Source organism: Carcharodon carcharias, chromosome 6, assembly GCF_017639515.1.
Source record: "Carcharodon carcharias isolate sCarCar2 chromosome 6, sCarCar2.pri, whole genome shotgun sequence".
NCBI classification, from domain to species: Eukaryota; Metazoa; Chordata; class Chondrichthyes; order Lamniformes; family Lamnidae; genus Carcharodon; species Carcharodon carcharias.
Window position 1 is genome coordinate 176,515,312 of NC_054472.1, and position 26,979 is coordinate 176,542,290.

Genomic DNA, 26,979 nt, shown 5'->3' on the forward strand with positions numbered 1-26,979 from the left:
GGAATGTTTCCCCTGGCTGGGGAGGTCTAGAACCAGGGGACACAGTCTCAGAATAGGGGCAACCCATTTAGCACTGAGATGAGGAAGAATTTCTTCTCTCTATGCCAGAGGACTGTGGAAGCTATTTTTTTATTCATCCACAGGATGGGGGCTTCGCTGGCTGGGCCAGCATTTATTGCCTACCCCTAGTTGCCCATGAGAAGGTGGTGGTGAGCTGCCTTCTTGAACCACTGCAGTCCACATGGTGTAAGTACACCCACAGTATTGTTGGAAGGGAGTTCCAGGATTTTGACCCAGTAAATGTGAAGAAATGGCGATATATTTCCGAGTCAGGATGGTGAGTGGCTTGGAGAGAATTTCCAGGTGTTGGTGTTCCCATCTATCTGCTGCCCTTGTCCTTCTAGATGGTAATGGTCATGTGTTTGGAAGGTGCTGTCTAAGGAGCCTTGGTGAATTCCTGCAGTGCATCATGTAGATGGTACACTGTGCATCAGTGGCGGAGGGAGTAAATGTTAGCGAAAGTGGTGTCAATCAAGCAGGCTGCTTTGTCCTGGATGGTCAAGCTTCTTGAGCGTTGTGGGAGCTGCACATCCAGGCAAGTGGGGAGTATTACATCACACTCCTGACATTTGTGCCTTGTAGATGGTGGACAGGCTTTGGGGAGTCAGGAGGTGAGTTACTCATCACAAGATTCCTAGGATCTGACCTGCTTTTGCAGCCACAGAATTTATATGGGTAGTCAAGTACAGTATCTGGTCAATGGTAATCCGTCAGGACGTTGATAGTGGGGAATTCAGAGATGGTAATGCCATTGAACATCATGGGGCAATGGTTAGATTCTCTCTTGTTGGAGATGGTCATTGCCTGGCACTTGTGTGGCATAAATGTTATTTGCCACTTGACAGCCCAAGCCTGGACATTGTGCAGGTCTTGCTGCATTTGGACATGGACTTCGACAGTATCTGAGGAGTCACAAATGGTGCTGAACATTGTGCAATCATCAGCGAGCATCCCCACTTCTGACTTTATTATGGAAGGAAAGTCATTGATGAAGCAGCTGAAGATGTTTGGTCCAAGGGCACTACCCTGAGGAACTCCTGCAGTGATATCCTGGAGCTGAGATGACTGACCTCCAACAACCACAACCATCTTCCTTTGTGCTAGCTATGACTCCAACCGGCTGAGAGTTTTCCCCGTGATTCCCATTGACTCCAGTTTTGCTAGGGCTCCTTGATGCCACTCGGTCAAATACAGCTTTGATGTTAAGGGTAGTCACTCTCACCTCACCTCTGGAAGTCAGCTCTTATCTCCATGTTTGAACCAAGGTTGAAATAAGGTCAGGAGCTAAGTGGCCCTGGCAGAACCCAGCCAGGGCGTCGGTGAGGTTATTGCCAAGCAACTGCTGCTTGATAGCACTGTTGATGACGCCTTCCATTACTTTGCTGATGAGAGTAGACAGATGCGGCGCTAATTGGCCGGGTTGGATTTGTCCTGCTTTCTGTGTACAGGACATACCTGGACAATTTTCCACATAGCCAGGTAGATGCCAATATTTTAGCTGTTCTGGAGCAGCTTGACTAGGGGCATGGCAACTTCTGGAGCACAAGTCTTCAGTACTATTGCAGAAATATTGCCAGACCACATAGCCTTTACAGTATCCAGTGCCATCAGCCATTTCTTGATAGCACATGGAGTGAAACAAATTGGCTGAAGATTGGTGTCTGGTGATGGCGACTTCTGGAGGAGGTTAAGATAGATCATCCACTCGGCACTTCTGGCTGAAGATTGTAGCAAATGCTTCAGCATTATCTTTTGCACTGATGTGCGAGGCTCCACTGTCATTGAGGGTGGGGATATTTGTGGAGCCTCCTCCTCCAGTGTGTTGTTAATTGTCCACTACCATTCATTATTGGATGTGGCAGGATTGCAAAGCTTAGATCTGATCCACTGGTTGTTGGTTCGCTTACCTCTATCCCTTGCTGTTTATGCCGTCTGGTACGCAAGTGGTCCTATATTATAGCTATACCAGGCTGACACCTGTTTTAGGGAGGCCTGGTGCTGCTCCTAGCAAGCCTTCCTGCACTCTTCATTGAACAGGGTTGATCCCCTGGCTTGACAGTAATGATAGAGTGGGGTATATGCCGGACCATGATGTTACAGATTGTGTTCAAGTACAATTCTGCTGCTGCTGATAGCCCACAGTGCCTCACGGATGCCCAGTCCTGAGTTGCTGGATCTTTTTGAAATCTATCCCATTTAGCACAGTGGTAGTGCCACACAACACAACAGAGGGTATCCTCACTGTGAAAGCGGGACCCCATCTCCACAATGGTTGCACGGTGGTCACTCCTACCGATACTGTCGTCACGCACAGATGAATCTGCAGTAAGCAGGTTGGTGAGGATGAGGTCAAGTATGCTATTCCCTCTTGTTAGCTCCCTCATTACCTACTGCAGACCCAGTCTAGCAGCTATGTCCTTTAGGCCTCGGCAGCTCAGTCAGTAGTGGTGCTACCAAGCCACTCGGTGATTGACATTGAAGTCTCCCACCCAGGGTATATTCTGTACCCTTGCCACCTTCAGTGCTTCCTCCAAGTGGTGTTCAACACGGAGGAGCAGTGATTTATCAGCTGAGGAGGGCAGTACGTGGAAATGAGCAGGAGGTTTCCTTGCCCATGTTTGACCTGATGCCATGAGACTTCATGGGGTCCAGAGTCAATGTTGAAGACTCCCAGGGCAATTCTCTCCCAACTCAACAGTTGTGCAGCCACAGGATATACCCAGGGATGATGATGGTGGTGTCAGAGATGACTATGTCAGGCTGTTGCTTGACTAGTCAGTAAGATAGCTCTCCCAATTTTGGCACTAGCACCCAGAAGTTAGTAAGGAGGACTTTACAGGCTCGACAGGGCTGAGTTTGCCATTGTCGTTTTCTGTGCCTAGGTGGATGCCGGGTGGTCAGTCCGGTTTCATTCCTTTTTTGAGACTTCGTAGCAGTTTGACACAACTGAATGGCTTGCTAGGCATTTAAGAGCCAACCACATTGCTGTAGGTCTGGAATCACATGTAGGCAGACCAGTTAAGAACGGCAGATTTCCTTCTCTAAGGACATTAGTGAACCAAATGGGTTTTTACAACAATTGACAATGGTTTCAGGTTCAATAATTAAAGATTTTTATTGAATTCAAATTCCACCAACTGCCATGGCAGGATTCAAACCCAGGTCCCCAGAGCATTACCCTGGGTCTCTGGATTGCTACTGTACTACACCATCACCTCAAGACAGAGATTGATAGATTTCTAGATATGGAGATAGCGTGGGAAAATGGTGTTCAGGTAGGTGATCAGCCATGGTCTAGTTGAAAGGTCAAGCAGGCTCAAAGGGCTGAATGGCCTACTCCTGCATTCCTATGTTTCACCTCATCTTGTCTAAATTCAGGATCACTTCTAACTCCAAGTTCTTGACTAACAATGATCTAACTCTTTGGCTTTTTTTTCCAATAGACACAAGTTTAACAATGCCTCTTTTTGTGCAAGCAGTTCATGTTCTGTCGAGTAAAATCATCTGTAGCTGATTTAAGAACTTCATTGAGGTTATATCGATGCTCAGCTAAGAAGAACGGAATGAAAAGCGTCAGGCTGTGAATTTTCTGAATTATCGTTTTTCTGCCCTTCCTCCCACTTACTTCAAGCTTTACCTAATTCCTTTCTAGCAAGAGCAATTGCCTTGTCATTTTAAAGTTTTAATTTGCGTTCAAGAGCACATATCCTTCCTCATAGTTCTATAATGTCACCACTGGATTCAGCTTTTCCACTCTCCTTCAAAGCATTCCTTTCCTTTGTTTCATCATTAGCTTTGATTACTATTGCTAGCGGCTTTGTCACACCTTAATTGTGCATTTCCTGCATTTTTCATTCAGATGGCTTTAACTCGTCTCCAACTGCCATTAACTTTTTCTTTTAAGCCTGATGGTCCAATGTCCTTTTAATGCTAGCAGGCCAATTAGCTGACTGTTTGGACACATCCCTAGTCAAATCATCATTTTTTGCAGCAGAGGTACAAAAAAAATTGTTTTTTTTTTTTAAGTTATTCTGCTCTCCTGTACAACCTCAGTTTCAACAGGTTTCCCAAAAACCACTGGAGACGGCAATGCCTTATCTCCAGTCAAGTCACTTCCTAAGAAATCAATACTTTCAACAGATAAAGTCGGAACAACACCCACAATAACAAAACCAGTGACAAAGCAACATCTCAAATTAAACTTATAAAAAGGAACAAGTGAACAATTTCTATCAATACCCTAAATCAAAACTTTATTATTCAGCAAACTTTTTGGAGAGAGCTTCATGGCACCTACCACCATCAGTAACTGCGCTGCTCTTGTAAGTTTAAAGATAACAACTGACTTCACTGCCTCACTGGACAAAAATGGATATACATTATCCTTAAACAGACAATTCCTATAGCTTTTTTCACTCTGATTTATTCCATCAGTAAATACAGAAGAACCTACCGGGCTTGTCATAAGCTTTACCCTATAGAACAGTATTTGCCAGGACACTGTGCAACCATACTAATGCTACAGTCTTGCTTTTACACTTCCACCATTCAGAGCTCACTTACCCTTTATTGTGACAAAAGCAGCATGTCAGATCCCTTGAACTTTACCTGAGTTCCGAACCTTCACTTCCACTAAACTGAGAAGGGCCTTGGTCTTTACTTTTTCCACCCCTCTCATCATTGACCCCGCTCTCATTTCATTTTCTCTAGAAGATTCCAAAGTGAGGCTGTTTTTTACTAAATATTTTATGAGTTAACTCATTATCATATGTCAATACAAGGCTTACTTTATGAACTCTGCAATCTTCCAGGTGAGACCTTAACCCCAAAGGGGTACTATTTCTGAATTCCTCCACCAACATCATCTTCCTAAGATTATCAAAGTTCTGTTCAACCTTTGACAACCTAAACCACCTGTCGAACACCCATTTTGTTTTCCCTGGCAAATCCTACATAGGTCTTGCCTGTTCTTTTTCTCAAATTTCTAAATTTCTGCCTGTAGGCCTCTGGCATCAACTCATAAGCATTGACCACAGCAGCCTTTACTTCCTCATAATCACACAAGTGCTCTGTTGAAGGAGATGAGTACACCTCCAAAGCCTTCCCTACCAAAACACTTTGGAGGAGCATTGTCCACTGTTTTTTCAGTCAATTCAGATTCATCGCTATTTTCCCACATGACAAGAGTACATCTCTGCTCCCTGCTCACTAAATGTAGGTACAAAGTGAAAATTCCTTGCCAAAATTAAGAGTGAACCTCACTTTTCCTTCTCAACTCAGTTTTGCAATCAGAACTCATGCTCCATTTCATGTTTTTTCATCTCTTTATCTCTTTCCTCTCTTGCTAATTCCTCTCTAAGTCAATCTTTCTTAGTTCTGTTTTCACAATCTTAGCCAGTTGTACTCGATCAATAACATAACTGACCCTTTCTCCCTCGTGTCCCAGGTACCTAACCAATTCTTCAAGGATCCTGTCCCCCTTAGGTCATGATCTAATGTTAACCTGCAACAGCCTGTAAATTGCCTTTCCTCCACTGTTTCAAATCTCAGAGTCAGATCCTCTCTTTCAGCAAAGCCTTGAGTCTCAAAAGGTACTCATGGTATTGCAAATACAAAGTTTATGATTGTTATGTTTTGGGACTCTCTAGTGCAGAGTAAACTGGATAAATAAAAGGGGTCATGTAACTGCTCTGAATTCTGCCCGACAACAAGCTTGGGTGGCTTGGATGCCATGGGGTCAATGAGGCCCAGGTTGATCTACTGCAAAGAAGGTGCTAGATAGTCACTGCAGCTGTGCTGATGGTAAACAGATGCAGAGAGAGAGAGGGAGGCAGGCAGAGAGAAAGAGAGAGGGGGGGAGCCAGAGAGAAGACAAGGCGGGCCAGAGAGGAGAGAGGAGAGGGTGGTGGTGAGGCGATCAGGGGCAGGGGGGCAAGCGAGGGGCATGGGGTGAATTCGGTCGTTGTGTGCACACACACGCTTGTGAGAGAGGGTCTGATAGGGAGGACAGAGTGTATGTCTGGCTCATTCCCAGTCGCAGGGTTCTTATTCACCCTTACCCCCACACATTTAACAGGGACTCTCACAGTGGGTGAGGGTGAGTGAGTGAACACCCTGAGACTCAGAGTTAGGACACACACACTCTCACCCTTTCAAACTTGAATGGCCATCTTTAATTATTACTCATTTTTTAATTATCAATTTATTGTTGAGAATTTTTCTTGCTCAGCAAGTTGTTTCTAATCATAAGTCAGCATTTTTTTTCAAATTCATGTTTAATGTTGCGCCAAACCTTAGCTTCCTGAAATTTGCTCATCCGTCCCCCAAAGTGTGAGAAAAATTGGTGTAGCCCCCAACGAGGAAAGGTTGAACAGGCCCAATCTAGAACTAGGGGTCACTGTTTACAAATAAGAGGTTGAACATTTAAGAGAGAGATGAGGAAAAATTTTTTCTGTCAGGGTAGAGTCTTTGGAACTCTCTTCCTCATAAGGCAGTGGAAGCAAAGTCTTTGAATATTTTTAAGACAGCAGTAGATAAGATTCTTGATAAACAAGGAAAGCAAAATGTTACCGGGAGTAGCTGGGAATGTGGAGTTGAGGATACAATTAGATTAGCCATAATCTTATTGAATGGTGGAGGAGGCTTGAGTGGAAATGGCCTACCCCTGCTCCTAATTCATATGTTGATAACCTCAAGTCTCTTTGGGTTTCCACTCCTCATTCCTGGTTTTTCACCATTTAGGAAGTTCCCTGTTCTATTCTGTTGAGGACCAAAGTGGATGGCCTCACCTACATTAAAATATACTTGCAACAGTTTTGCACATTCACCTAACCTATCAATATCTTCCTATAATTTTATGCTTCCATCTCCACTGCTTACAATGTCACCTATCTTTGTGTCATCTGCAAACTTGGATTTGTGGCTTTTTATCCCATGATCTAAGTCGTGAATAAATATTGTGAATAGTTGAGGCCCCAACACAGATCCTTGGGGGACACCACTATTCACATCCAGCCAATTATTGTACCTGCCCATTATCCCTGCTCTCTAACTCCTACCAGTCAGCCAATTACCTAACCAGGTCAATAACTTGCCTTCAATTTCAAATTTTAGCTACCAGTCACTTATGAAGGACTTTATCAAATGCCTTCTAGAAGTCCATATGAATAACATCCATAGACATTTCTCTAGCCATTACTTTAGTTACTTCTCTTCAAAAAAAAAAAATCAGATTTGTTCGGCCTGACAAACTTACAAATCCACACCAGCTCTCTGATCATCTGAATAATTTCAAGGTGTTCAGCCATGTTATTCTTAGTTATAGACTCTAAACAATTTCCAGAAAACAGGTGTCAAGCTAACTGGACTATAATTCCCTGGTTCCCTCCTTCACCCTTCTTAAATAAAAGGAATGGCTTGCAATTTTCCAATCTAAACGAATGGTTCTCAAAAGAACTTTGGAAGATTATAGGTCAGGTATCAGCAATGTTCTCACCTGCTTCCTTTAGAAATTTGGGAAGAAAAAGCATCTTGTCCTGTGGATTTGTCACTCTTAATGCCATTAGGAACACAGAAGCAGGAGTAGGCCATTCAGCCCTTCGAGCCTGCTCTATCAGTCAACTAGATCATGGCTGATCATCTACCTCAATGCCATTTTCCTGTGCTACCCCCCTATCCCTTAATGTCATTGGTGTTTGAAATCTATCAATCTCTGCCTTGAAAATACTCAATGGCTGAGCTTCCACAACTCTCTGGGGTAGAGAATTCCAAATATTCACTACCTCTGAGTGAAGAAATTCCTCCTCATCTCAGTCCTAAGTGGCTTTTCCCTTATTCTAAGACTGTGTTCTAGATCCCCCAACCAAGGGAAACAACTTTTCTGCATCTACCCTGGGTCACAATGACATAAAAAGGCTTTTTCTTAAAAGTAGTCCTTGAGCTACGAGTGTGTGTGTGTGTGTGTGTGTGTGTGTGTGTGTAGCCCCCTTGTAACTTATGCGTCGTTCAATTCAAAAGTAACCCGGCAGACAAGCTTTAGTCTTAAACAAGATAAAGGTTAGTTCATTTTAAAACTACTGCTGAAAGTCATTTAAGTAAAAGTGATAAAGATATTAACAAAAAAAACAGTCACAGTGATTAAAATACAGATAAACAAAAAAATATTTAAAAATGAGATTTTCAAATCAGTGTCTGAGAGATATCTTTGCAGGCCAGTTGCTTGAGTTCCTTCATTCTGAAATGAAGGGTTTGAAACTTGATGTTCGGTTTAACAGTTGCGATGGCTGCTGCAGTCAGCTATTCAATTTGCCCTTCCAGGTGGACTCAACAGGTTAGCAGGTTTTTGGGAGAGGTTTCCTATTCCTCACTTATTCTGTTGTTGTGGCACTTGAAGATTGCCTGGACTCTTTCAGCAGCAGTAGTTCATTTCTTGATACCTGCCTCTTTGTCCTCCCTTGGACAAGAACCTTCTCAGTTCTGTTGAAGGGTCATGAGGACTCGAAACGTCAACTCTTTTCTTCTCCGCCGTTGCTGCCAGACCTGCTGAGTTTTTCCAGGTAATTCTGTTTTTGTTTTTAACCTTCTCAGAAGTTGTTTTCTCAGTTCCTCCTGACAAATGGCTGTTCTCAAACAGACTTTACACAGTTCCAAAAACTTAAAATGGCTGCTTTGTTAATTTTGATGAAGCACTGTACCACCAGTCAATTAACTTAATTATGCTGCTGTGCTTTGAAGTCCCTTCCTGTCTCCTGTTCCCTCAGAAGTAAAATGGCTTTTCACACCTTTTAGAATTCAAAGGACATCCCTGGAGAGCCCTTTGAAAGAGATTCAAGTCCGACAGGATTTGAATAAAAACCAGAGGGTGACATGTTGTCTGTCCATACTTCTGTTTTGAAAAAGGCTTTTAAACTCAATGAAATGATTTGAAGACAAAAATGTGCCTTTAAAACTGTTGCCCTTAAAATCTGTAATATCATAATTACAGGTTCATGAGGTCTGTCTAGCCCTTAAGAATTTTGTAAATTTCAATGAAATCACCTCTCATTCTTCCAAACTCTAGAGAATACAGGCCCAGTCTCCTCAATCTTTCCTCATACGACAATCCTGCCGTCCCAGAAATTAATCTGGTGGACCTCCGCTGCGCTCTCTATGGCAACTATATCCTTCCTTAAGTAAGGGGGACCAAAACTGTACACAATATTCCAGGTACGATCTAACTACAGTTCTATATAATTGAAGTAAGGCATCTTTACCTCTATACTCAAATCCTCTTGCAAGAAAGGCCAACATATCATTTGCCTTCCTAATTGCATACTGCACCCGCATGTTAGTTTTAAGTGACTTATGAACCAGGACATCCCAGCCTCTCACCATTTAAGAAATACTCTGCATTCTTGTTTTTCCTACCAAAGTGGATAACCTCACACTTATCCATATTATATTCCAACTGCCATGTTCTTACCCACTCACTTAGCCTGTCCAACTCCCCTTGAAGCCTCTTTGCATCATACTCTCAATACAATTCCCATCCAGTTTCGTGTCATCAGCAACCTTGGAAATATTATATTTGGTCCCGACATCCAAATCATTGGTATAGATTGTGAACAGCCGTGGCCTATGGACTGATGCTTTTGGTCCCCCGCGAGTCACAGCTTGCCAACCTGAGAATGACCTGTTTCTGTTTTCTGTCCATTATCCAATCCATGCTAGCCCATTACCTCCAATCTCAGGTATTCTAATTTTGCTTACTATCTGCTTGTGTGGGACCTTATCGAAAGCCTTCTGAAAATCCAAATACACCACATCCACTGGTTCCCCCTCATCTTTTCAGTGAGAAGCATCCTCAAAAAACTCCAAGTTTGTCAAACATGATTTTCATTTCATAAATCCATGTTGACTCTGCCCAATCCTACCATTATTTTCTAAGCATCCTGTTATCATATATTTAATAATAGATTTTAGTATTTTCCCACTGATGTCAGGCTAACAGATCTGCAGTTCCCTGTTTTCTCTCTCCCTCCTTTCTTAAAGAATGGGGTTACATTTGATAACTTCAATCTGCAGGCACCATTCCAGAATCTACAGAATTTTGGAAGATGACCACCATTGCATTCACTATCTCGACAGCCACTCTTGTGACACTTTCTCTGTCACTGTTGTTTTGTTTACGTTAATTTTGGTGAATACCCATCCCTAATTTCTTGGGATTTCCCACATGTTAACCTCTTCCTCTACTATAAACATGGACACAAAGCAATTATTCAGCATGTCTGCTATTTCCTTATTTTTATGCCCCTGGTTTCTCTTTAGTACTTTCAAATTAAATCCACCAAACCTTTCTCTATTTGGGCTGACACTAATGATGGTCACAACTCTGGGCAAAAATAAGTTGATGGCCAAGCTTTTGAAAGAGGCTGAGGCCTTTGGGGGCATTCAAATATACAAAAGACAAATTTACAGTTAAGTTTATGCTGGTAGTCTCACCTCTTTTCAGTTACTTTAGATTATCCCGACTGGCCCTACAGGATTCGCTGCTTTCAAACGTCACTAGTAGCTTCCAGACACTTTACTCACTGTTGATTTGTACCTTCCTACCTCTTCAGCTTTTTATTTTGCAACAAAGGGTAACAAAAATGTGAAAAGGTGTGACTAAATGGACAAAAGTGCAATATGGGAACTATGCCCAAGGTTGATTTTTTTTAAATAGCAAATATCGATATTGTGCACAAAGCATCTCTGACATACTGTACAACAAACCATAGGTTTCCAGCTACAAACTTCTTTTTTCAAAACTTGATACTTAGTTATAACAAGCAAAAACATTGGGAAAATCATCATATAATGCTCTTGTATAGCAGCATTGATAGTGTTCTAAATACAGTTTACAAATCAATTTTCTTGCACAAGGAACTCAAGATGGCAAGCCAAAAATTACTGAAAAGGAAAAAATACTTGACAATTTCCTAATTTTAGTGGAATCTGCTGCACAAAGGAAGCTGTGTAGTGAAGTCTTGTGTTTGAAGAAACTTAGTAAAACTGAAATGAAGCTTCATTCTTATTGCTGGCAGTTGAGTGAAACAATCAGGTACAAACGTGCAGACTTGGACAAAGAGCAGCATGACAATTTGACAGGAAGGGGCCAGATGTTGTGCTATGGGTATTTGAAATATACTTCCAATGATGCTTGGCAGAAGGGTTGGGGTGAACATTTAAGGTGAACAGCAAAAGAACCAATGGCGACCAGAGGAAAATCTTTTTTACGCAGCGAGTAAGCTGGGATGTTACGCTGTATAAAACATTTGTTGGGCTACTGGAGTTCTCATCACCTCATTATAGGAAAGAGGTGATTTGGATGACAGAGGAGATTGAGGAGGATATTGCCTGGACTGGGGAATTTTATTTACTAGGAAAAATCGGAGAGGCTAGAGTTGTTTTCTTTGGAATAGAAGAGGTTGAGGGGAGATATATAAAATTAGGAGGGGTCTAGGTAAAGCGGATAGAAGGCCATATTTCCCTTGGTTGAGACGGCCATAGCCGGGGACACAGATTTAGGGTAAGAGGCTTAAAGGGGATTGAGGGAAAATGTATTGCCCAGCAGGTGGTGGGGATCTAGAACTCACTGCCTGAAAGGGTGGGAAAGGCAGAAACCTTCATAACATTTAAAAGTAATTAAATACACACATGAATTCCCATATGCTACATGGCTACAGACCAAGAGCTAGAAAATGAGGTTATGTTGGGTGGCTACCTGTTAGCCAGCATGGACACGATGGACCAAATGCCTTCTTCCATGCTGTAAATTTCTATGATTCTATAAGTAGTTAGGATCTGGAATGCATTGCCAGGGGAGATTGATGGAGGCAGATTCAATCATGGATTTTAAAAGGAAATTGGATAAGCACTTGAAGAGAAGATATTTGCAGGGCTACAGAGAAAGGGAGTGGGAGTGGGAAGGGTTGACGTGGTCTTGCAGAGAGCCAACACAAACACAATGGGCCAAATGTCCTCCTTCTGTGCTGGTTTACTGATTAGTGACAGAACTATAATCTTATTTTTAAAAATTCATATACCTAAATTGCAATAGTGACTATACTTCAAAAGTGCACATTGAGGCATCCAGTCATCGTGAAAAGCACTATATAAAGTCTTTTTTTTACATAAATATATGCATGTGTATGATTTGAAAAGGAACAGATTGTTTACAACTATTTTGTACGTGAAAATAATGCTCATGACATCAAATGAACACAAGTCACCTGAGGTCACATTATTTTTTTTTAATAACATTGTATAAGAGCAGCAACATGCTGCACCTTGCAGTGATGGGATGTGGGTTAGTAACTATGATCTCTTACACCAGAAGCACCAAAACCCAAAGGCAGAGAGCTTAGGAGCCCCAGTAGTTAAAGACTCCCGAAACATCAGGAAAGCTTCACTGAAATTGATGCACTTCTTCATCCTCCCAAAAGAACAATATAAATATTGTTGGTATTTTCAAAAATAAATAAATGACTGTCTTTCAAACTTCACATTGCAAATATGCTAAAATGAAGAACTCCATACATTATCCACATAGAGAGGGATGCTGTGTACAACACACAATGTAGCAAGAGGGATCCAAGATCTGCTTTGACATTGAAGGGTATAAATGAAATGAAAAATAGTCAGGGGATGGGGATTAATGAACGGCAGATTAATGTTTGCGCCACTACTGGCTTGGAGTTTATCATTCATGGTTACTCAACAGTCCAAAAGCAACTCAGATCCAAGGTGAACCACCCTGAAGCATCCTCAATCATCCTCTACTTTCGCAACAAACTTTAAAAAAAACAAGTTAGACCCTTCCTGCAGTGGGATTATGACAACATTGAACTTCATTAATACATTAGCCCTTTGTGCATTTGGCATCCAAGAGATTATTTTTTTGGTCCGATTCATTAACCAAAAAGCAAACCAGCTTTTCAAGCAATTTAAACAGTAAATGTGGTAACGAAAAATGTCCATCAATTTTTTTTTTTAAAAATCACCAAACTACCTCCAATTGCGGTGCAATAATTACTTGACGCACAAGTTCTGCAGGGCATGTGCCACACTTTAAAAGGATTTTTAATTTGCTGTCACGGAGTGGCTTTTTTTCCCCCGCTGATGTGCTGGATGTGCAGTTGACTTTAAACTTGGGCCTCTCTGGCTAAACACAAGAGACACAGCGAGAGACACAGCTTTCAGCCAGACTGCCCCCAGTCTGCCTCCCAAACTCTCCTCCCTGTCTGGCTTCTATAGGAACACAAACACACACAGGCTGCAACAGCCACCGCAAACAACCATTTTTATACAACCCGCCGCTTGAAATCGGCGACTGACGGGATTATTATTAACAAACGTACACTTGTGCTTCCGAATTAAAAACTTGCCCATTCCCTCCACTTCCACCTCCAACCCCCGGCCCCCCCCCCCCCAAAAGAAAACCGTGGATAAAGGCAATGACAGCGAGACTCACTCTCTCTCTCCCTCTCTCACTCTCTCACTCAGCCCCGCGGCTCTTGTCTGGCGTCTTTATCGCCGTCTCACTGACTGACTGACTGACTGAGCGGCGCTCGAGCTCCTCCTCCTCCTCGCGCTGCCGCTCCTCCTTCCCCTCCCCTCCCCCTAACCGTCTCTCGCACACTCAGCCTCCGCGCGCGACCCCCTCCCCCGCCGCGTGTCGTCACTCCATCTTCCACTACTTCGCTCGAGCTCCATTCAGACAGACGCGCGAGACAGGCAGCAGGGAGGGGGAGGGGGAGCCGCGGCAAGGACAAGGGAAAAGAAAAGCCCTTCCCCCTGTCTCTCTCTCTATCTCTGCCCCTCCCCCTTTCCACCGAGCTCATCTCCTCTCATCTCGCCGCCGCCGCCGCCGCGCCACCTGCAGGACGGGAAGGTGACACTACACCGCCGGGTTGCGCTGTGTGTCTTGCCAGTGGTTGAGCGGAGAAAGCCAGTGTGTGTGTGTGTGTCACTCTTGGGTCACAGGAACCCTTGGGGGAATTTGCAAAAGTATTTCACCAAAGCAATACACTTACATATTTGTTTATCTTAACTAGCTGTTCAGAGGAAAAATACATCGAGTTTCTATTTCTCGAAAAAGGACCCTTTTCCAAAAAAATGATAAGCATTATTCATTTCAAAGGGTTGCTCATCATATGGACTGGAAACGTTAACTCTGTTTCTCCCTCCAAAGATGCTGCCAGGCATGCTGAGTTTTTCCAGCATTTTCTGTTTTTGTTTCACATTTCCAGCAACCGCAGTATTTTGCTTTCATATATTTGCTGGTACATATCACTGTTTTCCATGTTTTAACCAGGAATAATAGTTTTATCTTGGCAACCTTTCTCAATTGCCTTAGAGTGAGCTTGTGCACAACAGATGATAACCGATTTAAAAATATATTTTATCATAAATGAGTAATAGGATGACCTCTCATGATGAGAGTTATTACGTGGTGTCCGGTTTACAACAATCGGAAAAACTCAGCAGGTCTAACAGCATCTGTGGAGAGAAAAACAGAGTTAACGTTTCTAGTCCGTATGACTCTTCTTCAGAGCTTCAGAGGGGTGATACGGACTCGAAACTCTGTTTTTCTATCCACGGATGCTGTTAGACCTGCTGGGTTTTTCCAGCATTTTCTAAATTTGTTTCAGATTTCCAGCATCCACAGTATTTTGTTTTTATCTTACAGATTATCGGTTGGCCCTAGTTAGAATCCTTGGTTTCTCCCATCCTGTACTACAGTCAATTAAGAACAAGATGGTCATCTTCATTTTTAAATTCTTCCATAGCTTTGTTGCATTGTATCCAAGTTTATTTTCTCCAGACATTTATATATCTACTTTCTAACTCTCTTTTCTGATGCCAGATTACTACAGGACTTCCGTAGAACAGAAGTGAAAAATTAAAACATGCGAAATTTTATGGATGGCAGAATTTGTCCATCTGTTTGATATGAGATTGGCACAGGTTGCTCTGAAAGAGATCACTGGAAACCTAATTATTTCACAGAAAAGGAAAAGAAAATTATTATTATATTCAAAATGAACATTGAAGGCATGGCTGCTCTGTTGGTGCGCAGTGATGGGCTCTGAAAGCCCAAGAATATGAGCCAAAGGATTCTCAGCAGTCAGAGCAGAGATCTGAGCAGCCTGCCTCTACCTTTTCTCAAGCCACAGGAGTTGGTCCACATAGGAGTGGTAGGAAAAGGAAGGGTAAAGCTTTGTAGTTGCTGAAGGTAATGCACACAGGCATGTGACAAAATGTTATATTGTAATATTACTGTTCTTTAGTAGAATCACACTAAATTGATCGCCTGTTACCTATTATTTTTTGGCGGGTGGCAACTCACCTTTTCAGTTATTTATTAATCAATGATAAGATATGAATTAACAAGAACCAATTGGAGGAAAGGTGTACAATGGACAGTCGTTTAGTAGCAGGAATGCTTTGTGTCAGTAGGATTGAGGTGTTGATGCGACTGGATGTTGATCGTGGTTGTTATATGAGTCCAGTGGTAGTAACTAACTGAACCTTACACCTCTCCAGGAATCCCTGGCATCCCAAGCAGCAATATGTGTGGCTGGTTAGGTTACTGTTTATCTCCTTTTCCCTTTCCACCTCCTCCTCAGAGCACCTACTCATTCTGACTGGCATCTTCGCAAATGAGATTGACATAATTGCCAGTCCTGTGCCATGAAAATATAATAATTATCATAATATTATTGTGATTTATTGTAAAGGTAGGTTAATAGTGGGGTTTGCATAGTTTGTGTGTATGTGTGGGATTTAATTGAATTGGAGACAACTGGTCTAGAGGCTTGGAGTCAATGAAAAAAGAAGCTAGGTTTGAAATGCTAAATACGTAAACATGGCTGAAGTTTTAGAATGTGAGGTATAAGGAAAATTTGCATTTACAGATAAATTAGGGTAGTTTAAATTTCAAAGAGATGGTAGGATGTTACACCTTGCTATAAGAAGTTAAACCAAACTGTGTGTTTATTTCTCCCAAAGGTTACCGATAAAATTAGTACTATGGAAGATTTATATTATGAGAAAAGTAAAGTTGCAAAACAATGGAATTTGTATTAAAAAGGGAGAAACATGTATGAAGGAGATGAGGTTATGTGTAAGAGGAGAAGACAATTTAAGATCTAACACAAGCCAGAAAAGCCTCTGTGCATCAAGTTGCTGTCTATAGCAAACTCACTTTGAATTCCACTGTCCAGGGTATTGTGTTGTTTTACCTGGGTCGGTTTAATTCTATTATTTTACTGTTGCCTTAACGGAAGTGTAACTGGGAATCAGATTAATTTGGGGTTTTAGGAGTTCCCCTTGTGGATTTGATCCACCTGGCACACATCATCTGCCACGTCATAACACCTGGCAAACATCCCAACCATGACTTGCTTTATACATTTGTGTACAACTGACTGGGAGATCCCTGATATGTCTCCAGCAGCATTCCAGAAGGATCTAGAGGTCACTTTTGTTTTATTTCATGAAGCCCAGATGGTGAAGTATAGAACCAGAGCCAATATTTATTCACTTCTAGTAGGCTTTATTTACAGAGGTACACATGACAAACATGCACCTCCTAACCCAATCACCATAGTTTCAGCCTGTTCCTATTTATAGGAGCACAAGTGAATTCCCAGTTAATGCCCACTACCTGTTTACAATTAAACCTACAGTTGATTTACAGCTAACAACTTTCACAGCCACTAATAAAGCATAGCCACCAAGTCCAGGAGGGAGCAGGTCTTCTTCCAGGAGGCTGCAGACTTGCCACCATCTGATGAGACCAGTTCAGCCTCCAGAGGTTTAAATGCCCAGTTTCAGAAAACCCAGGAAACTCATGCATACAGCATTAAATTTGAAAGGACAGTTAAATTCAGACGCTCAGAGTCCTGTGGCAAATAACTCACCTTCAGACTCCCCAAACAAAGTCTGTTCACCATCTCCAAGGCACAAGTCAGGAGTGTGATGGAATACTTGCCTGGATGAATGCAGCTCCAACAGTACTCAAGAAGCTTGATACTGTCCAGGACAAAGCACCCCATTTCTTTGTCACCCCTTCCACAAACATACACTCCCTCCACTGATGCACAGTAGCAGCAGTGTGTAGCATCAACAAGCTGCACTGTAGGAACTCACCAAGGCTCCTTAGGCAGCACCTTCCAAACCCATGACCACTACCATCTAGCAGGACGAGAGCAGCAGATACATGGGAACATCACCACCTGGAAGTTCCCCTCCAAGCCACTCACCATCCTAACTTGTAAATATATCGCTGTTCCTTCACTGCGTCAAAATCCTGGAACTCCCCCCCTAACAGCACAGTGTTTGCACCTATACCACATGGACTTCAATGGTTCAAGAAGGCAGCTTACCACCACCTTCTCAAGAGCAATTAGGGATGGGCAATAAATGCTGGCCAAGTCCCATGCCTATATCGCATGAATGAATAAAAAAAACCAATTTGCATATTAAATTAGTAACCCACCTCTCTTGAGAGATTGCACACGTTCTACAGAATACACCTAGTTGAACCTAGAAGTTTGACATGTTGGAGCCAGCTTCGAGCTGCTCTGACATTTTCGGTGAATTTAACCTTCCCCAGGAGCACCTAAACTCACATATTCTTCAATGTTGACACTCCCCGATGTCTTCAGATGATGTTGTCAAGGGGTAGATGAAAATTAAGGAAGAGCCAAGGATAATTTGTCAGGAGAGTAGAGGGAATGGTGCAGGGATCAGAGAAAGAAATGATTAGTGGAAATGCCGTGGCTTTGATTGAAAGGATAATAGCGGGACTCAAGCAAAGGCAGTCTGGAATGGCTAATGCAGGAGATGCTTTGGTGGCACATTGACTCCACATCCCAGAGAGATTGAGTAGGACAAGGAGGAAAAACTCACCGTAGTTACAGGGGATGAAATTTGTGACTTTTGATTGAAGCTATTTTGGTTTTTCTCCTTCTGTTCCCTGCCCAAAGGCAGATCCAACCCAAAGCAATGCAATCTCCACCACAGGTGGCCAAGGAGGCAGTTCCCAAATCCACCCCAGCTGGGACAAGGATTGAACACTCATGCTGTTGGCACCAATCTGATCCACACAAGCCATCCAGCCAATTGAGGCAAGGATTCTAAGTTGCTGTGGCAACATACTCTTTTACATGCACCTTGTTGACCAGAGCTCATGAATAGTGATGCTAAAGGCTCTAATTTTCTTTCCATCGCATGGCAGATCACAAATCTCTCCTGCTCTTACTGGCATACGTTGGACGGATTTGCAGGTTGATGCTCAATCTGTTTGGCCGCATTATATGAACGCATCCTCCTCGGGTGGGACTTGAACCCAGAGCTTCTGGCTCAGGGACAGAGACATTTTGCCACAAGGACATTATGCCACTGCTTTTGGTCCTCTGTTATGGAAAGATGACTGGAGAGATTCAAACAAAGTTGTGGGACTATTAGGCACAACTTTGGGAACAATACATTCAGGGACTTTGGATAGGAAAGGGAAGTTAATTTGGGATCAGGACAGGGGTCAAAGATAGCTCTTTTAAGGAGGAAGGTGCTAACTATAAAGAAGGGAACAATTTACAATACCAGGCAGTGTGGAGAGCAGGAAGAAAAATTGACTGATCAGCGGTTTAATATGAATCAGGTCCAGGGAGCAAGATGTGGATTTGACAGACAAGATGAGGTCTTCAAAGAGCTTTTTGGTAGTGAAGAAAATAAGCTGAAAAGCGTTATGCTTGTTCTTTGCAATGATTCAGGCATACAGTAACAATTTACGCAGAGGAGAGTGAAGGTAGCTAACCCTTGATGTGGCTTAGCAGATCTATTGAAGGACTGTTAAACTAGTTGTGCATCAGATGCACTCTAGTCTGCACCACTTACCTGAATCATTGGGGCATTTGACGGCAGCAAATTTCTGCAGTTGCTTTTATTTTTATGAATGTTATTTTACCTAAATAAAATCTTATAAGTAAAGGTTCTTGATTCCTGTGGCTCATCGTTATGCCAGACATGTCTGTGTGTTTTTTGAACAATATTGGAACCTAACAAACCTTCAGGTGCATAACGACAAAGATTCAGACATATGAAATAACAGCAATTGCAAGACTGCCATCAAATTTCAGCTTTGTTTTGGGCTCAGGAACTAGAAAACAATAGTTTTAGAATGTAATTTATATTGCGAATATTCAATAATTAGTGTCAATGACAATAATAAAAAGGTATATTAGTTGTGTCTTTTTTCTCACTTTCATTGTTCTTCTGATGATTTACTGTCCATTGCTGCTCTGCCGAGACTTCAAGTGTTATGATGTGACAGATAATGTGTACCAGGTGGATCAAATTTACAAGGGAAACTTGATCACATGATCACAACTGTTTTGCAATTTGTATTTTATTTCGAAATGCATGCCTTGAATTCAGAAGTAATAAGACTACCGTGACTTCTGAAGTAATGAGACTACCGTGATTTCTGAGGTTTTTTAGAAAACTAAATTAAACATTTATTAACAAAAGAAAAGATTTCAAGCACATACACAAGTCTATGAAGTACTATTATAATAACTCCTAAAACCCTAATTAATCTGGCTCCCAGTTACACCTCCATTAAGGCAACAGTAAAAACAGATAGATTTAAACAGACCCAGGCAAAAAATACAATACCCTGGACAGTGAGTTTCAAAGTGAGTTTTCTCAGCTTCGGTTCCTGTAGAGAGCAACTTGATCCACAAAGGCTGGAGGCTTTCCACACTTGTGTTAGATCTTAGAAATCCTTCTCCTCTCCATAGCCTCATCTCCTTCATACATTTTTCTCCCTTTTTGATGTAAATTCCATTGTTCTGATGTGTCTTTGGAACTTTTCCTCTCTCATAATTTTTTCATAGTACTAATTTTATCAGTAACCTTAGGGAAAAATAAACACACTGTTTGGTTTAGCTTCTTCTGGCTAGGTGTAACATCCTACCATCTCTTTGAAATTTAAGCTACCCTAATTTATCTATAAATGCAAATTTTCCCAACACCTCACATTCTAAAACTTCAGCCATGTTTACATATTTAGCATTTTAAACCTAGCTTTTTTTTGATGATTCTAAGCCTCTAGACCAGTTGTCTCCAATTCAATTAAATCCCCCCCCACCCACACACACACATACACACAGAAAAATTAATCCAAGCCCTACTATTAACCCACTTTAACAATAAAGCACAATAATATTATGAAAATTATTATATTTTCATGACACAAGTCTGTGATTGAGAAGGCAAGCAATCTGTCTGATTATAATTCTCTGTAAAATCTACCTGTAACCTGCTAAAAGAAGATTTTGTTTTCTGTATTCTTTCATGAGATGTGGGCATTGCTGGTAAGGGCAGCATTTGTTGCCCATCCCTGATTGCCCTGCGGAGCCATTTCAGAGGACAGTTAAGAGTCAATTATACAGCTGTTGATCTGGAGTCACATGTAGGCCAACCAAGGAAAGGAGAGCAGATTTTCTTTCCTAAAGGACATCAGGGAATCAGATGGGGTTATTTTTAGGACAATCAATGATAATTTCATGGTCACATTCCTGAGATGAGCTTCATATTCCAGATTTATAAATTGAATTAAAATTCCACAAGTTGCTGAGGTGGAATTTGAGCCCAGGCCCTTAAAGCATTAAACTGGGCTTTGGGATTATTAGTCCAGTGATATTACCACTATGCCATCGTCTCCCCCAAAGGTGTTGGGGAATGCCAAGGCATGGCTCTCCCTTCTAATCGTCCCATTTCCCATCTGCTCAGCAATTTCCTACTTAGCGTAGTTTGAATGATTGAAGCTTTAGTTGAAATTAGGACTGGGCTTTTTTCCATTGCTCAAATCTTTAGCGCTATACCACTCAGTTCCACCACACGACCCATCTGGAATGGTAATTGTGTAATGTGACTGAGAGCTAAATTTAAGATAGGATGGAGTCCTATTCTGGTCTGTTAATTTATTTTGAAAATCCTTCTTTAAAATGACGTCAATACATGCTGTTTACTAATTCCAAATTTATCTTCCAAGTATTTTATTTATAAATATATTTGAAAAGTATCTTGTTAAATCTCTGGCTAATTCTTGCCAGGTTTACATGCTATAATGTAATCAAATAAAATTGTTTTGAAAAGAACAGAAAACATTTTCAAAATTGTTTTTATTTCTCTCTGCCTAAACAGTAATTAAAATGCCTTTATTTATTTTGTACGTTTGATTTTACTCTTTGTTTGTAAACCCCCTGTACCACACATTATAGCAAAGCACCCAAGAACACAAGAAATAGGAACAAGAGTAGACCACATGGCCCATCAAGCCTGCTCTGCCATTCAATATGATCATGGTTGATCTTGGGCTTCAACTCCACTTTCCTGCCACTCCCCATACATCTTGATTCCCTGAGAGACCAAAAATCTGTCTATTCCAGCCTTAAATGTATTCAACGATGGAGTGTCCAGAACCCTCTAGGGTAGAGAATTCCAAAGATTCACAACCCTTTGAGTAATTTCTCCTAATCTCAGTCCTAAATGATTGGCCCTTTATCCTGACACTGTGCCCCCACATTTTAGCTTCTCATACCTGCGGAAAGAATCTCTCAGCATCTACCCTGTCAAACCCCTTCAGAAACTTGCATGTTTCAACGAGGAGGACTTTAAACTAACGGAGGGGGATAGGGTTCAGGTGAAGGGGGATTAAAAAATCCAAATAGAAAGGTTGAGGCATCAAAGGATTATCACGATGCGGGTAAAGACATTCAGAATAGGACAGGAAGGGACAAGGAGTTTAACAAAAATTGTACATCAATGAATAAGGTCATTGCAGGGAATAGAAGTTACAAAAAATAAGTTAAAAGTTCTTTGACTGAATATATGAAGAATCTGCAATAAGATAGATGAACTAATGGCCAAATAGAGATAAATTATTTAGATCTAATTGCCATTACAGAGACATGATTACAAAGTGATCAAGGTTGGGAAATAAATATTCCAGGGTACACAATGAGCAGGATTTTTCGCTTGGTGTGTGGGCGTGCACCTGACAAGCCCAAGCATGAAATAACGCTCCCGCTGACAATTAAAAGGCCTATTAAGGCCATTAAGTTAACAGTTGTGCTGAATTTTTTTACTGCCCGTTCAACCTAATGGCAGGCAGGCAAAAAGGCAAAGCCGCCTTTGCATTTTTTAGGAAACCTCATCCACGGGCAGAATGAGGTTTCCGAAAGCAAATAAAAATAAAATAAAAACTTTACACTTAAATTAAAAACATGTCCCTGCTCATGTGAAGAGCTCTTTCGCGTGCATGCATGAAGTTTGTGTTAAGCCCGTTTGCCCTCCTCCCCCTGCCTGCGTAGACAGTGCTGAGCGCTACCGCTCGCGTTCCACGCTGGGCGGGCCTTAATTGGCCCACCCACGTAAAATCACAGTGCAGTGCCAATTGCGGGCTGCAGTCGGCTTCCCGACTGCCCCCACCCACCCTCACCAATCAACCGCACCAAGGCCAAAATTCTGCCCAATATTTCAGAAAGACAGATGAAATAGCAAAGGAGAAGGGTTGGCTCTGATGGTAAAGGATTTCATAAGGACTTTAGAGAGAAAAGACCTGGCCTCAGAAGATCATGAAGTAGAATCAGTATGAGTAGAAATTAGAAATAGCAAGAGTCATGAAACACCGGTGGGAGTAATTTAGAGGCCCACTAACAGTGGTTATATTATTGAACAGAGTTTTAAACAAGAAATCATTGGAACTTTTAACAAGGATGATGTAATAATTGTGGGGGACTTGAATTTTCATATAGACTAGGACAATCAAGTTGGTAAGAGCGGTATAGAAGATGAATTTGTGGAATGTTTTCATGACAGTTTCCTGAACCAATACATTTTGGAACCAACTAGGAATGGAGCTATGTTAGATTTAGTATTGTGTAACGAAGCACAGTTCATTAATAATGTTGAAGTAAAAGATCCATTGAGAAATAATGATCATAATATCATTGAGTTCCAGGTTAAATTTGAAAGTGACTTACTCTGATCACAAACAGGAATATTAACCTTAAACAAATCCAATTCCATGGGTATGAGTGGAGAACTTGCTAAGGTAAATTGGGTAAATAGACTGAAAGGTAAATGAACAGTTGGAAACATTTAAAGCAACAATTCAAAATGTCCCGCAAAAATACATTTCATGGAAAAACAACAATTTAGCAAGAAAGACCCATTTATGGCTTACTCAGGAAGTTAGGGATAGTATCAGATTAAAGGAAGAGGCTTAAAATATTGCAAAAATCAGTGACAAGTTTGAGGATTGGAGGTGTTTTAGAAATCAGCAAAGGGAAACCAAAAAGTTGATAAAAAGAAAAAAAAATAGAATGTGAGGGTAAACTAGTCAGTCATATAAAAATGGATTGAATGAGCTTTTATAAGTATATAAAAAGGAAGAGAGTAGCTGAAGTTAACATTGGTCCATTAGAATCAGAGACAGAAAAAATTATAATGGGGAATGAGGAAATGGCAGAGGCTTTGAACAAATATTTTGTGTCTATCTTCACAGTAGAAGACATAAGTTTCATTCCAGAAATAGACAGTAAACTAGGGCTGAATAAAAGTGAGGTAATTAGGGAAATTAATATCAACAGAGAAAAAGTATTAGAAAAAACCCAAGGAACTAAAATGTGAAAAATACCCAGGGCCTGATGGCCCGCACCCTAGAGTTCTAAAGGAGATAGCTACAGAGTGGGTGCACTAGCTGTGATTTTCCAGAATTCATTAGATTTGGGAATGGTCCCATTAGATTGGAAGTTGGCAAATGTTACTTCACTATTCTGGAAAGGAGGGAGAGTTAGCCTAATATCAGTTGTTGGGAAAATGTTGGATTCTATTATTAAGGAGGTATTAACAATACACTTAGAAAAGCAAAGTATGATTAGAATGTCAACAAGTCAGCTTGATTGACACCCCATCCACAAATGTTCACTCCCTCCACCACCGACGAACAGTGGCAGCAGTTTGTACCATCCAGAAGATGCGCTACAGGAACTTATCAAGGCTCCTTAGGCAGCATCTTCCAAACCCACGACCACTACCATCTAGAAGGAGAAGGGCAAAAGACACATAGGAGCACCACCAACTGGAAGTTCCCCTCAAAGTCACTCACCATCCTGACTTGGAAATATATTGCCATTCCTTCACTGTCGCTGGGTCAAAATCCTGGAATTCCCTCCCTAACAGCATTGTGGGTATACTTATACCACAGGGACTGCAGCAGTTCAAGAAGGCAGCTCACCACCACCTTCTTAAGGGCAATTAGGGATGAGCAATAAAAACTGGCTGAGCCAGCAACGCCCACATCCTGTAAACAAATTTTTAAAATGGTTTTACTGAAGGGAAATCCTGTTAAACAAATTTATTGAATTTTTTGAGGAGGTAACTAGTAACATAGATAAAGAGAAACCAATGGATGTAGTATTCCTGGATTTCCAAAAGGTTTTTGATAAGGTGCCATATAAAAGGTTAAAAGGCAATGTAAGTGCGTATGGAGTTGGACATAATATATTAGCATGGATAGAGGATTGGTTAACAGATAGGAAGCAGAGAGTGGGCATAAATGGGACTTTTTCAAGTCGGCAGTTGTGAATAGTGGGGTAACGCAAGGGTCAGTGATGGGGCCTCAACTATTTACAATCTTTTTTTATTCATTTATGGGATGTGGGCTTCGCTGGTGAAGCCCATATCCCATGAATGAATAATTTTTTAAAAATCTATATTAATGACTCAGATGAAGAGACAGAGAGTAATGTATCAAAGTTTGCTGGTGATGCAAAGCTAGGTGGAAAGGTAAGTTGTGGGGAGGACACAGAGAGGCTGCAAAGAGATATAGACAGGTTAAGTGAGTGGGCAACAAGATGGCAGATGGATTATAATGTAGGGAAATGTAAAGTTATTCACTTTGGTCGAGAGAATAGGAGGTGAATATTTTTTAAAAGGTGAGAAGCTTGTAAGTGTTGATGTTCAAAGAGTCTTGGGTGTGCTCATACAAAGAGTGCAAAAAATTAACATACAGGTATAGGAAACAATTAGGAAAGCAAATGGCATTTTGGCCTTTATTTCAAGGGGATTAGAGTACAGGAATAAAGAAGTCTTGTGGGGTTTTGGTGAGACCACATCTGGAGTACTGTGAGCAGTTTTGGTCTCCATTTGCATTGGAGGCTATATAGCAGAGGTTTACTAAATTTGAACCTGGGATAAAGGAATTGCCCTATGATGAGCAGCTGAAAAAATTGGGTCTACTGTCTCTTCCTACTGTTCTTAGGCAGTCTCTTGGGGTTGGGGTGGCTTGCTTCGACTCCAGTTTGAAGGGTTCTGAGTTGGCTGACAAGCCCAATTCATGATTTCAGACTCTGCCACTTGCAGAGCACATGGTGCTTGAAGTGTCAGGTAGATGAGTTACTTGGAAGTTTATACACACTTTCTAATGCCATGACTTCTCCTGTGCATGTTCCCAACAAAGTCTCTTGACGTGTTCCATGCTTTCCCGATGAAGCTTCTCTATTTTGGTTCGTCAGAGGACAGGGACTCCCATAAGTTGATGGGAGAGAGGTTTTCATCTCTCCAGGGATGCTTTGAGGATATTCCTAAAGCATTTCACCGTCCTCCTGGGAGTCCCCTGCCACGATTGAGTTCATTTCCTATTTTACAACATTTCCTAGATTACTACAGTGACTACACTTCAAAAAGTACTTCATTGGCAGTAAAGTGCTTTGAGATGAATGATTCTCATGAAAAGCACCATATAAAAGCAAGTCTTTCCATCTTTTCACACAAAACACAGGAAGACAGACACTTTGTGCCATAGATTCAGAAGAAGATGCTGCATAACCAAGCTCCTCAACTTTCCAAATGCATTGTGGCAAAAAAGCACAGGTTTCCACACAAAAGTGTATAAGAAAGGAAGAAATTCTTGCATTTATATATCACAGATTTCATACCAGAGTATGTCCCCAAAGTGCTTTACAGCCAATTAAGTACTTTTGAAGTATTGTTGTAATATCAGAAAGCTAAGCTCTTAGTGTGGGATTGAGTTTAACTCTTTGAAATGGGTAAGAAATTGTCTGAAGGCTAGAAAACAACAGGTATTAGTTCGAGAAGGTAAGTCAGGATGGGGAAAGTACTGAATTGAAAGTCCTAGTCTGTGATGTTTTGGGGCCAATACTGTCTCTAATTTATATCAGTGATTTGAATTTAAAAGCTCAATGAAAATTGATCATGTTTTCAAATGATACAAAACCAGGAGGGACAACTGGATTGAAAGTAGCTCCAAAATTACAAAATGATTTGGGACAAAATATAAGTGAATAGAAAAATGACAGGTGAAATTTAACAGGGGCAATTATTTACAAATTGGAAGGAAAAATGGACAAGATAGACATTCTATGAATAGTGCTATAATAGCTCAAGATGAGGTTTGAAAGGAATCGTAGGGAGATAATGGACTTGACTCTTAACATCTCCAACCAGTGCAGAGCAACAATCAACAAAACCAAAAACTGTTGACCCCTATAGCTTACACAATACAGTTCAAATCAAAGAAAGTCATACTCAAACTGCAACATGTTTTGACTAATCAATGCTTTGAGTACTGTCTCCCAAATTCTGGCCACCAAGACACAAGCTACTCGTTCAAGTAGTGCAAGGCTGTGCCACAATGCTGATTCTTAGTATTAGAAGTATGAAATCCAAGGCACGGTTATGAAGAACCATTGGAGAAACTTGGGCTTTGCAACCTTGAAAAGGGGTGATCGTATAGATCTACAATATATCATAAATAGCATAGAAAAATCTGCAAAATTACTTTAAATGGCAGAAGCA

General features: G+C 41.3%; 1 protein-coding gene across 3 annotated transcripts in view; it reads right to left on the bottom strand.

Moving 5' to 3' along the window:
- The window catches only part of ldlrad4a (low density lipoprotein receptor class A domain containing 4a), a 442,850-nt gene extending 429,227 nt beyond the window's left edge, over positions 1 to 13,623 (bottom strand). For all 3 annotated transcript variants that reach the window (XM_041189957.1, XM_041189960.1, XM_041189958.1), the window contains exon 1: positions 13,556 to 13,623. The gene's annotated coding sequence lies outside the window, so the exon portion shown is untranslated. The remainder of the gene's footprint in view (positions 1 to 13,555) is intronic.
- Between the last annotated feature and the right edge of the window lie 13,356 nt (positions 13,624 to 26,979).